The following is a 15,184-nucleotide window of genomic DNA, read 5'->3' as shown; positions in this document are numbered from 1 at the left end:
TCTAGGGGATCTAAAGTTGTAAAATATCAGTTAGATGCTTCAGTGATGAGAGTATGAGTAGGAATCCAATAAAGAGCCCAAATGAAAAAAAAGTCCATGTTAATCCAGGATTTCCTTCCTATTGTTTCATGTTCACGGTCAGTAGAAGATGCTGAGGGACGCTTGGACAAGTCAAGATAGTGTGCTGAGGGGTAACGTGAGGATTGATGAAGGGACACGATGTATTGGTTGTTGGTTCTATTGACTTCCATCGCATCCCATGAGTCACTGAGGTCAGTAACTTACTGTTGATTTCGTCTCAATTCATGCATTCCTACCAGTGTTTTTGATGCATCATTTCCTAAACCACCATCTTTGACAGTATCCTCCTCTTGGCATCTGAGCTCCTCAGACAAACTCAGTCAGTACAGATTAGTCCAGTTTACAAGCTTAAACTGAGTGTGTTTTGATTTTGAACAGCAACATTGATCTTCTCTCCCTCAGATGGTCCAGTAGTTGAATTGCAGCTTTCTTTCCAAACCAGTGAGGCATCTCAAACCACTTTCCTGTGTATTAGCACGATCTACATGTCAGTCATGCACGACCAGCCTGGCTAAAGACATTTCGGATGCATCTAGAAGTCAATTACCAACTCAAAGGATCAATAATTGCTCTGTTCCCTGGTTCTTATAACGGTACTCAGCCCTGCAAACCCAATTTCTCTCAATTAATCCATGTTTTGGCAAACAGACTCGCTCCCGCTCTGGCGAACTCGTTCATTCCAAACATCACATCCATTTTTCACTTGACATTTGTTCAATATCGCAGCAGAGGAGCGATAATGAGCGTTTAATTACGTGAAAACAGCACATCTGCCTTATAGACGTGTTTGATTGCACTCCTTTTATAGTATGCCTGTGATGGATACAAGCTCCTACATGCATGAACCCATCTTCTTAGAATAGTATGTTATTGCTAAAGTAGACATGCTCTGCTGATTTTATGGGGACACTTAGGGCCTCTTTACCTGCCTCGCTCCTTAACTTCATGCATGATAGAGATGATGAATGTCACACTCCTGGATGGTAACATGTATCGCCTACGTATCGGCAGCCGTATAAGGCTCCTTTCCTCTCTGCTTCAGAGCGTAGCGACGGTGATGCAATCGTCTGAGGTACTGGAGCTTTTAATTGAAAAACTTGTGCAGGAAGTCGCTGGCCTAAATAAAGCCTCATTGCGAACAACTGATATATGAACTCAGCTGCATCTCCTCCCTATTTCACGGTGCAACACTAAGAACTGAGATCCAAATCAGTTTAGGCTCCGTTTTGTATTGATAATCTTTTTATTGTTCATTTGTTTTTGCTGCATTCTTTATGTGGAAGGATGGGAAAGAAGTCGATGCATTTACTTTCACGTTGCCTATCACAGCAGTAGCGTTGATCTGTATCATATTATAGAGGAAGGAAATGCTACTTCACTGAATCGAGCCGACATGAAGTTGGAGTAAACGCTGACAGGCTGTGCAGGTTGCAGGGTTGAATGGGATCTATAAGGTATCCACAACAAAACTGTTATCAGTGCTCCCAGCAATGATGATGGCCATGGAAGTGGGGTGTGTGTGTGTGAGACCTACCCAGATTATCATTATGCTGTAAACTCAACTGTCTCCCCTTTTTCTGCTAGTTGTGGTTGTGTTTTCCACCTTGCCATGTAATCTAACATCTTAGTATGTATGTGTGTTAATGTGTAGATAAGTATATTTCGTTACGATCAAAACCTCTTGCTTAGCAACCACATTTATATACATGCATGATACTTACTAGAAGTGAATCCCCTCTGTCTCTTAATGTTTCTTCCTTTATTTCATTCCTCTCAATATCGATCCTTTCACAGCTCACACTTCTGTCGCGTTGGAAACTCTGTTTTGGCTGAAAATCCCCTGTGCTGTTTCCCCCAGCTTCTCTACGTCTCACAATGCAATGCAAGCTGTAGTTGTCATGGCTGTTGGGTTTGATGGCTTCACTCACGCTGCCCATGCAGAGGAGGAGCAAGTGTGGCTGTGTCCTATACAATGAGTCAGTCTGGCCTATGTATGTGTGTGTGTGTGTGTGTGTGTGTGTGTGTGTGTGTGTGTGTGTGTGTGTGTGTGTGTGTGTGTGTGTGTCTTTTCATGTTGCTCCAAATGAAATATCTGGCTCGGTTGACCTCCTGTCTAAAGCTGCACACCAAAGGCTTCAAACTAACTTCTGTCTTGTAAAATGTCAGTCAATGTTAGCTGACAAGCAAATAAAGCTCCAGAAGGTGAAGGGGCTGTGGTACAGAATGTCAGAAAGACACTAAATACATTGTCAAACAGACAAAACATCTTAGTAGTGCCTTAAGACATCTCTTCCCTTGACCTGTCTGTCCTGTCCAACATTATTTGTGGCTCAGACTCCGTAAGCAACCTGAATCACGACTTGTGCCGTCTCGTTCCCACCAGTGTGGTTCTGTGTGCGAGGAGTGTGTTGTTGAGCTGAGGGCTGTGTGACAGGAATAAGAATGATTCTCGGTTGTCCTCTCGGGCTCAGTGAATCTCTGCAGTTCAGTCAGATAATTGTCCCCGCTGCTGTGTGTCGGCATTTTAAACGCTGCAGCAGTGTGTTGTGTCTGTCAGTGCTGTTGGCTGTGGCACCGGGGCGCAAAGTCCTGCCTCACCTGTCGAGACGTGAAGAGGTGTTGTCCATCATATTCTGAAATAATTAGCTTTCAACATCGACGCTTTCACTTGTCACCTAAATGTCCTCAGAAACGAGGAACCTCAGATGTCAGGACGCAGGCGGTGTACACGATTTTCTTCTTCTGATTCTTTCTCCGATATGTCGATATGTGCTTCATGTCTGGTTGTTTGAAGTTAAACAGAGATAGAGCAGTTTGGTTTGGCAGTTACCAGTGGCCACACCTTTAAACCAGCAATGACATCATGGAAACAAAATGCAGTTGCAGTTCGCTGAAATGTACATATATGGTGAGCAAAATACCATCAAACTACCACAGTCAAAAGGTGCCTTGCTCATGCGTTGCCTTAAATCACCTTTCCACTCCTGCATGTGTGTGTGTTTGTTACTCTCTCATATACTTGCTGTGTTGCAACTCCATCGACTTGTAATGACACAGCAAAAGCAGTTCTCAGTGTGATTTTACACTACCAGCCAACATAATGTGTGCGAAGCGGTTGTTTACATGGACTCCTCTGGTGTGTTTTCCCAGCATCCAGAGAGATATACAGAAAGGTGCAGTGATTGAGTGGATAGAGGGGGGATTTGTGGTAGAAGGTTGATAGAGAAGGGAGTCGTCGAGGATGTTGGGGCGTATTGATCACTTGGATCCCTGGAATGCTGAGTAATGGCAGCCTGGCAGGACGACACGTTAATTAAACGTTTGAAGGATTCTGGGAAAATGATTACACAGTGCGAATGCGAATTGTTGAGCCAGAAAGCGACAATATATGGACGTGTGACATTTTGACGTGTGTCAGTTTAGAAAATGTCTATTTACTTTTTGAATGCAGTGTTCCTCTATTATTGTTGGCATGGTTAGCAGTTCCTTTTCCAGTTCACAAAATTAAAGCGTGTTATATATTAAAGATCTTTAAACTTAATGAGATAAAATATATCATTTAAGTCTATTAAGATTATATTTCCCAGCACTGATTATCTGTGACTGTGAAGAGCATTTAAGGCTCCAAAGACCAAAGACAGCAAAATGCATATTTAATGTTTTGGATTGAAACTCTCCACATGTGCTTCTTACCCATCAGCATTAAGTTAATATGCCTCAATCCCAGTCCATTAAAATTACACAGCAGATCTGCTTGTGTGTCATGTAGCAATTTGATGTACAGTGTAGGACAATAACAGAGTTTCACAGCATTTGCCTTTATGTCCTATGTTTCTCTGTAGCCGAACATTGTAATAAAACCAAACAATTGGTTTTAGTCGGATAACAATTTTCCAAAGACTGAAGCGTTTTCTGCTTTTATAGGATTACCTGAAATCCTCATTACATCCTGATAAGAGCCTGTAAATTCTCTAAAGTTCTCAGAAGGCTGTCTGTGTCTCTGCAGTGCCTGCTACTGATGAAACCTTATTTGCGAAAAATAAGATTTTTACAAAACAAAACACAAGGGAAAAACATTTACCACAGGCAGGCGCTGTAACTCAATTGTCAATCGTGTCTCAAGTTCTCAGGTGGGAAGAGTTGTGGATGCAGGTCAGTGGGGAGAAGAGAGTGGTTTAAACACTAAACCACAGATACAGATAATTTATAACTCAATAATCAAAAAATGTTGGGATAGGTGACAAAGTAATTTAGTATATTGTATAAATTCTGCTAGTTTTTGGTGCTCTCCTTCTCCTTCAAATTGTTCTTTCTTTATTTGTTTTGTTTTAGATGGGTGGGTTTGCAGTAGATCTTATCTTCAGAGATATTTCATTGTGATGCAACAGATAAAATGTAAGCTTGTTGCTCTGGTCCAAATCTGTGCTGTGCTTCGTAGTAAATATTCATGATCTACTAAAACAAATATGTGTGTCTATTGCCACTTAAAAGTTACTGTGTTTTAATGCATGACTCTGCAATGGAGGATGTAATTGCACTACAACAAGTTCTTTATCGAGCAAAGCATAAAAACAGTGGAGGTGAAGCAGTCTCTCCAAAAATAAATCAAATTAAAACATACCAAGAGGAAGCAATATTCTCCTCTCCACTCTGTGCTCTGACCCTCTGTATCTGCTGTGAGCCCAAACACATTTTCTCCGTCTTTCACTGTCAACCGCGTGCCCTTTTTCCATCCAGACACGACCCACTGTGAAATGTGTCCCAGTGAAGACTTTGGTATGACAGTGGCTCCCTGTATACCAGGTTCAAGATGCTACCACTCAGATTTTTCTTGTGTTTCTTCTTTTTTTTTTTCGTGAAAGGGCCCCACGGCGCATATCATCTTCTTCTACCTTGAAATATAACCCGAGTGTTTGTTTCACGCTGTTTGTTTATACAGCACAGATGTGACACTGCTGCATCACTGCTGTGGCTGGAGCCCGACGACAGCAAATACGCTTCAATATGTCATTACATTTACATTCATAGTACGAGGAGTGAACTGAAGCGTGATTGATGGTGATTGTTTACTCTAAATGATTGAATGCAGTCGTAGGTCCTGTCAAACATTTACTGATTAACGGCACCACACATCACACACAACGACAAGTTTTTAGCACATCACCTTCAAATGGTGCCATCCCATGCTTGTGTTCCATGACTGATATTCAGAAGAAACTGGATACAAAGAATGTTGTGCCACCGCAAATATATCTGCAACAAGAGGGTTAAAGAAGTCTGTCATGGTCATTTTTCAGACTTATGCCATATACTGTTAACCACCTGCTCTCTCAAAGCAGTCAGTATATTCGTATTTGTGCGATATGAAAGTTTTCTCATTTTCCTTCCCTGCACACACAGTAAAGCACACTGTTGTCTCCTGTGTTTGAAGCTTCAGGCGTAACTACAAACCTGTCCTCGCTGTATCCGTCTCATCCATATAACCTCTGTGGATGAACAGTGATTACACGCCCACGCAGCACCTTTAACACTGCATACGCACACATCTGATGGAAAACACTTCATGATTCATGATGCGATGAGGCCATAATACCATCACAGCCAATCATCTAAGAACCTTCAAGGTCCAGAAGCCCAAATTCAGTGACCCAAACACTTAAATGCCTGTAAAATTCAATACAGAGCAATACTAGTGAAATCACCTGTATATACATGGGTGTCAACACAACTGAAAAGCTGCAAATATTAAGACATACAGTAACATATATTTGGGTACATTGCAAAGCTCCTGTATGCGATTACATTAGAGAAATGTACAAATGTATGGAATACAGTCGTACCTCATTTTAGAAATTGTTTTCCGTGAAAGGCGTCTATTTTCTCTGTGGGTAAGTAGTAAAGTGTGTGGGCAGCTACACCGTTAAGAAAAGAACTCTCAGCAGGAAGGTTGAATTGTTAAAAGATCAACCTGCGAACAATGGAAATATTCCATACAGAACAGTAAAGTGAGCAGGCATTCAATAAAAATCTAGTTTAAAAGAGAAATCACCCCTTTATGATCTCCCGCTGTGGGGCGCTGCTCATAGATTCAAGTTGGAAGTTGGAGTGCATGTTACAGTATATTAACAAAGGAAATTTAATGAAGAAAAACATCTGTATCCTTGTTTGTAGCTCACTGAGGAAATAAGAATACAACTATGATATTTGGTCTGATTCAACTTCAGCGTGTAGAGAAAAGTTACACGCATATTTTGAAGGAAGTGTTTAGGAAGAAAGTGTTTATTAAAGTGACTTTCCTAACATACTGCGCTGCTCTGTCAGTAAGTGTTGAGAGTTCTGTCCTCTTGGGCCGTTTCTCTCATCAAATCCACCCACAGCAGTGACCATGGCTGCAAGGAAACAAACAGCGTGAGTGGAGCTGCTGTGGCTTCTAATATCGTCTCTCTCTGTGGAGGCCTGCTGTGCTTGAGGAGGCTTAGGTGCTTCTTCTTCTCTCTCCTCTTCTGCCTATCAGGTACCTGTTTGTTAATTTAACTGCCTCCATCCACTAATACAAGACAGAACTTGTTTGATTGCTACTCTGGAGCTGTTTTCCTTTTATGAAAATGTTCTAGCACCATCCTGAGTGTAATGACAACAACACTGGTGGTGAATATTGTCCCTGAAGGAAATGGACTGATTCATTCAATCAGCATTGAAGTATTCTCATGGTACATTGTGGAGAGCACCATGAGTCATAAAAACCTTTTGTTTGAAGGATACAGTGCCTCTATTGCGCGTGTGTGTGTGTGCGTGTGTGTATATGTGTGTGTGTGCATATGTGTGTGTGCGTGTGTGTGTGTGTATATGTGTGTGTGTGTGTGTGTGTGTGTGTGTGTGTGTGTGTGTGTGTGGGGGGGGGGTGGCTTTTTGCATATGCAAGATTTGAACATCATGCTGTAGTTGAGTCTGATGGCTTGACGTCCTAGCTGGGTGTCCTTGTCTGACTGCAAGCGCAGCAGATGCAGGGCGCCTCCCTCTTTCATGGAGCGTGATCAGTGACACGTTTGACCTGCAGGCTGCTCGGTCAGGGCAACATTATCGGCTATTAGCACTTTTTGCAGAGAGAACCACAGTCTGAGGTGTCAGAGCTCAAATCCTTTTGTTACACTCTCCTTCAGGCATCACTTAGAATGGAACCAAGGTCTTACCGGAGGGAAACTTTGTATGCTTTCCAGAACATTTTCCTGAAACATACGGTTGATTGGTTGATGTAGGAGAAGTTTTTCAATGGTGTCCATACATATATAAGGTGTATTGCTGTGCTTGAGTAAGTTTCAAACCACAATCTGCTGCAGTGGAGCTTATCCCTTAAATGTGAAACAAATGGTTGCTCAGCCAAGAAATAATTAGCAGTGCAGAGTAAATGTCTGCCATTATAGGGCCAAGGATGATGAATAATTGGTGTGTGAATTGACCTCTGGGCATTTACCGGAGTTTACCCCACTACTTCTACTTTAATCATTTATTCCTGACACATTCTATGAATTAAATGATGGAATGATACTTTGCTAAACTTGCTGGTTTAGTTACATTTCTCCTCCTAAAGTGGAAAAGAAGAGGAAAAATACATCACTGCTTGTTTTTTGTCCTCTTTTGTGTTCTGATCTCCAGAAAACGCAGTAGACAAAACATTTGCTAAAAAGATTTGCATTGATTATTCCAAATTATTCCGCCGCCTCGTCTTTATTCTTTAGTTAACTGGCTGTGTAAGTATTTGCTGTGACTTTGTCTACTAAAAGCGTAGGGATGATTTTGCAATGTCATGTTAAGTAATGTCAACATAATGTTACTAAAAAGCTGATGTCATGCTTTATCTCTACAGACAGAGGATTCCTGTAGTTGTGTTCCAAATGTCCCACAGAGATGTCACAATGAATAAATCATTAGATTATTGCTGTAGCCAACAAAGCCCTGAGTTATGAGCAAGCACTGTAATGTTTCTGTCCATGTAATACTGTATATTTGATCATAAAACATACCTGGTTTTGCTCCCTCACACCTCTCTGTTGAGGTGAAAAAGCCTAAAGCTGTATCCTGTTTGGCCTCAGACGATGATGCATGACTACTGCGGATTTGTTTAGATAGAAAAAGGATTTCAATGAAACTCTAAACTGTAAAAATCCTCCAGCGTTATTGACAAAAGTGTAAAAAGCTTGAGGAAGATTATGTTGACAAATGATAACTGCAACATGTCTGGAATTGTTTCTGTTCGATTATTCTACACAGCAGAAGTTGCAGTTTTTTTGTTGAATGCAGACCAAAACTCATTTAGATGTTAAACTAAAACACTTTTCCCTTCAGCCCATTTACCCAGGCGTCCCTTTCCTTTATTCTTAGGTCTGCCAATTGCATAACTTGCTGTTACCCTTTATTTAGTTTGGACTCTGGAGAGAAACATCATCCAAGCACTATCATCCTTAGTCATACAGACTCCACCTTCAGACATTCACATTATCCCATCCCATAATAGCCCCACTTTCATAAAAAAACACAAACAAAATCTAATAACAGTCTTTCTATTAAACATAGTTAAAGCCTTGACCTGCACATCATTCTGCTGAGTCACAACCATCTTATCTCTTATTTGCTCACTCTCTCTGTTCAGAATATGAGGAATCTTAATGTAACTGTGCATGCAAGACAATATTATACTGTCAACATAATTGGACTGAAAATGACTGATTGCATATTTTTCACTTCTATGAAGTTTATTCAGGTTTGAGCCCTCAGCATGTTCCATCATGCATAATGAGCTTGCTGTTACAACAGATGGTGCAGGTATCAGCTGGTGGGTTTGCAGTGATGCTTGAACTCCTTCAGAAAAACGTTGTCAATTTGACAAAACTTTTGCTTTAATAACTCCTCGTCATTTCCATTGATTTCTCCAATGATTATACAGTGTGTAGTTCAGTTGGAGGTGTATATGTACATCTTTACTCTATCTTACTCTGAATGCAAAAGTTATAAGCAATCCATGATTTGCCGAACAATAACAGCTAAACTCCATGACAGACAGGTCGTCAGGGCAACTACAGTGTTTCACTACAATAATCAGTGTCAGACTCAGTGCTAAGAGCAATAATACTATGAGCGTTAGTATCAAAGTACTATCAGTAGCTTTTCATACAACATGGTGGTAAACTGAATGTTAATGTTTAAAGCCACTTGGCCTTCCTGCCTCCAAGGCTGAAATTCACAGATTCCTACTTAACACTTATAACATTTCCATTTCATTCTACAATTCTATTTGTAGAAGCTCTCTTGTGATCAGGAGTGATGTTCCAGATTTTTGGCACAGTTAGGTGATCCAATTTAGAGTGACCTCTCCTTTCTGAATGACAGTCGAATGAAAGACAAATTAAAAGTCGGTAAAATCTCAAAGGTTTGCATATGACCCCAAGACAAAAACATATGATGAGAACGTTATACTACCGATTGAGCTGCGAACCAAATTGTAACCTTCCGAGTATTTGATGATGCTTAGGTTACAGGAAAGAGCACATGTCCAGAATGCATATTGAACACCCAGTAGTAGATGCCGTTCCCATTCAGAGAAGATATTGCCGGACGTGCCAGTTATTGATTTTATACAGTCTGACCTTGGTGCATCTGTTGATCTTGTATGAGTCATGTTCTTCAGATGAACAACAACAGGAAGTTTAGGGAAAAGCAGCACTCTCATGCACAGTACAGCTGACTGTGCATCCTTTACTCAGACTGTTTGGGAAACATGAGACATCGTTTCCTCATCAAGCTATAGATTTGTCCTATCTGTCTCCATCAAAGATCAACATTTGCCATCTTACACTGGTGACCTCCAAAGTCATATTCCAGAAAGTCTCCACATTTGACACAACTAACAACTAAAATATATCATAATACCAACCTGCAAGATTATTATTGTTGTTACTGTTATCGGTGCAAGCTAGCATAATGAACCTATAATGAAAACACTAATTATTCATCTGCCCAGCCGTTGTATGTTCCCAGACAGAGAAAAGATTCCTACATGATAAGACACAGATATTTCCAGCTGTGAGTGTAAGTCTGTTTCTATCACTTACAAGTTCTTTTTAAATCCCTTGGTCACAGTCTTTTCAAAGAGCAGTGAAAGACATTTGCTCTTTTTTCATCATATGCTTTAGACCTGCCTGCCTACCGGGCTGGATTTAATGGCACAAATTCTTCTGTACAGCCTCTTTTCTGCCGTCTCCTTCCTTCGCCACTACTTCATGCTCTTATCTCCTCTCAGCTCTTCCTCGCTTTCACCTTGGTCTTGACCTGTCTCCTCTCGTCTCCTCCATGAACTAGCTAAGCTTCCTCCGCAGCTTTAGAGGTGTGAGGTAGAAGAAGAAGGCTCTCAGGACATTGTCCAGGGAGACATCCCTGTAATAGAGCCCTCAGGGGCCAGAGGTGCCGTCTAAAAGAGAAATGATTTACGCAACCGAGCAGTAATCGCGAAATGCAGACACAGCACAGCAGAGTCCCAGCGGGCCAGTTCAAGGGCAGTGAGATGGCATCCTGCTGACGGTAAACATCTTTTTGAGAGGATGGCTGTCTTCTTCCTGGTGTTTACAAAGACTTTTAGGAACATGTGCATGAACAGAAATAAAAGAAAGGTACATGTGTGTTATACTGAGTGAATATTTATGCTATGAGGAAAGCATGTTGTCTCAATGGTTGCTGCTGTAGAAGTCTGTAGTCTGTGCAGCATTACACAAAGAACAGCTTGTGTTTAAGGAGACGTTTTTGGAGAGACGTTCTTACTTTGAAGATGCAAATCTTCAATTTCAGCAAAAATTAAATCCTGAGTGTAGAGGGTTACAGCATGGCAGGTTTAGGTGGAATTTCAGTAGGAATGATACATCTATAAAAATCCCTGTGTTGGTATAGATTTCTGTTTAGCGCTTCTTTCTGAATGAACAAAGAGCTGGGGTTTCTTGATGTTTCAGTGTATTTAAGTGCACATGTTCTGTGAATGTAGGAAGACCATATCATTGATAAACATCGAGAAAAGCCTCTATCTATGCTACTGTTTAAGAAAGCCAGCAAAACAAAGAAAAGTGAACACACACAGAACACTTATATACAGTAGAATATGTAGATAGCTATTGTCTGTAATGGTTTATTAGAATATTTGGCAGAGTTCTGCATTAATTTAACCTCAAGTAATCAATCCTTAATAGAATTCTTTTCACACAGCTTCACTCCTTGGGGTAGGCTGAAGTTAAATTCAGGGACAGTCTACAGTAAGCAGTTTGAATAACTGCCATAGTGCAGCACAAATCAATTTACTGCAGTCTAAAGCCAAATTTAAAGCAATGGCTGTGCAGCTAAACAGAGATCTACTCTAATGTAATGTTTGGGAATTACATGAGGAGCAACGAGTGTTTTCCAAACACACTAGGATGAGTCATCCCCCCAGAAGGAGAATTTAATTCATAAATTGGACTACAGGCTGTATTTTTGACAGTATGCTGGGGTGTGTTCCTCTGCTTTTATGAGGTGCTTCTACTCCCACACGGCTTCTCACACACCCCTCTGAATTGTAACACAGCTTGATTCAGATACTGAGTGGTTCTCTTCCTGGTCCTCACTAGCCACTATACTACTACCACTATACTACTACTGTACACATATTGTCCATATCTCGCTGCTCTACTCACATCACATCTGACCAAATTATATTTTCATTGCACGCAATAAATAGATGAAGTTGGGGAGATTACCTAATCACGTCATAAACTCTTGAGGGATGGAGGGAGGGTAGGGCAGGTAATCCACTAAGTTTCTAATGTTTTACTTGCCTTTCTCTTCTCTGTTTGTATTATCAACAAAATACAGGATTCAATAGTAATATTCTCAATTAGCTCTATAGTGTACTAGTACTAGTATCATTAACTATTTAGATTCAATTAGTTCCAATCTCTACACGTTAGATTTCACAAGCAGTATCTTAACCATGACATTAAAACTTTGATTATACTCCAAATAAGGCACTAAATCATTATCTTTCTTTAAATGTCATGAATGCATCATGATGCGATTGAAATAGGTATAAATCAAAGAGCGCTGAACAGATGTAGGTTGTAATTATTCAACCATGTAAACATCATGGCTGGAGTGATTTTCTCAACAGATGGACTCCCAGAAGAGTCTGACATACTCAGGTTATGCACAATTCAGAGAAACAGCAAAACTAATTAATTCTGTCCATGTATACCCCATCACTGTATATAGACATACATTCAGAACATAGCTTTCATGTACATGTCTGATATACTTTTCACAGAGATTCCTTTCGTGATATCTTCAGGATTTCAGTAAATTCTAAAGTCTGTCAGCAGTCAGTCATTTAACAGTAAATCGTCCAACTCCTTCCAGCTGCGTTCTAAAAGTTCTGACATTCAATGTGTTGTCTCACTTCTCAGCCTGCTTCCTGCAGTATACAAAGCACACATTTCCGTATCTTAAGATGATATTAAGCTATTTACTGGCGGTGCTGCTCATGGCCGGGAGGCAGCACCTTTAAGAACATTGGATTAGCATAGAGATGTGCAGTGCAGGGATACAGTAACCTGCTAAGCCATGGTTGAGCCCCACAGAAGCGGGCATTACTTAAGACCACCGCCTCAAAGCATTCTTCCACTTAATCACCTGCTACCCAGGAGCTCAGGTCTAAAATCAAAATGCATCAAGCACTAATGTAAGCCGACGCTGCATTAGAATGGCTAACCTTTCAGGACCCTTTGGTGCTTATATAGTGAATTTCCATCGTCTACGTTAAAGCGACACCATCATTTATTGATGCGGTATTTCCCAAGCTGATATGGAGCCCCTCTCAATAATTAATCTGACGTGAGCCCCGGCCGAGCAAGCGAGCGAGCAAGCCGCGTGCTGCTGCTGCTGATGCTCAAGTAAGGACCATAGTGATCATTTGGCCCCCGTCTGGGTTATTTCCATTCCCGCGTTTGTCATTTTTATTACAGCTGTGATGAAATGCTGCACGCGCACCCATAAAGCATTAATCGCCCTCTGCTTGTTTAATACATTCCTCTCCCACTGACAGGCCTGCACTAATCCCATTTACTCATGAGTCACAGTGGCTGATATTAAGGCTGCCCACTGTAACCCCCCCCTACACACACACACACACACCTATTACAAACTCATGAACTGGATGCACACACATGTCTGCTACTGCTACAAATACTAAGAGTACTAACTATTTACAACTGTCACCTTTATATCAGTTCCTAACATGCTGCAGTGCAACAGAGCAAAAGACTGAGCGATGTGAAAAAAATAAACAAAAGACGGGATGGGAAGAAGATTTAAGAGACAGTCTTGGCTTGCCAAAAGGTGTAGAGTACACAGGTAAGTCCATAGAAATGCAAACAAATCCAACAAGGGGAAGGAAAAGGGCCAAAGTTAGTTAAAACTGAAAGCAAACCCTAGTAAATGATGATGGAATTATTGATACAAAGTTGTTGTTGCTGGCCTGTAAAGCCATTTTAGACGTGTGGGATATTGGCCTATATAAATAAAATAAATGTACTTTGATTTGATTTAGGACAAAGTGGCACAGAGAGCAGGGAACACAGACTAAATACACCAGGGAGGGAAGGCTAATGAGGAACAGGTGAAACTAATCAGGACAGGTGAAACTAATCAGGACAGGTGAATCTAATCAGGGCAGGGCCTGAGGTTTAAGGATGTTAAGGAACACTTAACTTCAGATCGATACTGTTTCTGCCTCAGAGCTAGCGTTTGTGTCCCTCTGGAGCCTGGTCAACTCGCTGAAGTTCAGTTTGTCTCATAAGTGTGCAATACAATACCACATATAGATTACAAGTCGGCTGTCTGCAGGCCAGAGATGTTGCTGCTTAGTTTGGTTTAGTTGGAGAAAAGTAAAAAACATTTATGATCTGTGGTCCAACAAATGTTCAGGCTATATAACCCTATTCCTAAAAATGTCAGTATTCATAGGTTTACTGATAGTCTGTTCTGGCATTTTTCTCCTCACTGCTAGTTGTGCTCAGCAGGCTGTGAGCAAACTAAAATATAAACAATTATTGGCTTGTTATGTAACGGGTGCTTGGACACATCATGACAGGACGTCTAACTTCCAGATGGTCCCTTGTAGACGGAAGATTTTGCTCCATCCTCAAACTGAACTGAACTGGAACTGAAACATTTTACAAAGGCGACAGTCCTACTGTCTCCAGAAGGTTTTTTATCATTTTGCATTTTCCAGACTATCACAGAGAAGGATGAGTCGACTTACTGTGTGCAAGTCCAAAACATTTTTCTGTTATATGTCTCTATTTAAGATGAGCCCAGAATATCAGACAATCTGTCAAACCTCTGGGTTGAGATCAGGTTCATTTGCAGGAGAGAAGACCGTCTGCACTGATGCACTTTTTGTATTAAGTATCTATAAACACATTTCAATTCCAATACTCCCAGGAATGAATTGAGTACACAAGGAACAGTCTGCAGTGTTTCCCCCACAGTTTAATATTCTTAATGAATGGTTTCTACTTATACATTTCATTCCAGTTCATTTATTCGCTTAAATGCCAGATTGAGATAAATCTCTCTGCCTCTCTGTTTTGGTTTCATACACTAACTTGGACGAGGCACATCTTTAAAATCTCACATGCAGCACAAATACTCGTGTATGGAAACATTCATAGAGGGAGATACTTGTGTGTACTCAAACACACACTCATCATGATTAATTCTGAAGGCTTTTTTTGGGGTATGGCTGAAGGTTGCACTGCACAGCAGATGGAAAGAGTGGGAGGTACTTTCTCTGAAAATCTGGATCTAGAGGTTTTCACAGGTGTACCACGGATATTAATAATCCAACCACTACAAAGAGTCCTTGTGTGTGTGCGTGTGTGCATGTGTGTGTTTCTATTTTGGTCTTGAGGCTAGTCTGCAGCCTGTCTGTCCTGGTAGGTCAGGGTGGATGTTGTGACAGTGACATACAGGCACACTGACTGGAGGAGGAGAGATATTGACCCTGTGGCGCCTCGGAAGTCTCACCAGTGCA

At 41.0% G+C, this 15,184-nt stretch overlaps 1 protein-coding gene across 2 annotated transcripts in view; it reads left to right on the top strand.

Moving 5' to 3' along the window:
- LOC143004854 (FERM domain-containing protein 5-like) overlaps positions 1 to 15,184 on the top strand; it is a 48,203-nt gene that overhangs the window by 17,895 nt on the left and 15,124 nt on the right. The gene's annotated exons all lie outside the window — the stretch shown is intronic.

The sequence above is a fragment of the Genypterus blacodes genome, unplaced genomic scaffold (genome assembly GCF_046128005.1).
Source record: "Genypterus blacodes isolate CSIRO-AG114 ecotype Tasmania unplaced genomic scaffold, CSIRO-AGI_Gbla_v1 ptg000067l_1, whole genome shotgun sequence".
NCBI classification, from domain to species: domain Eukaryota; kingdom Metazoa; phylum Chordata; class Actinopteri; order Ophidiiformes; family Ophidiidae; genus Genypterus; species Genypterus blacodes.
This window is presented reverse-complemented; position numbering and strand designations above follow the sequence as displayed.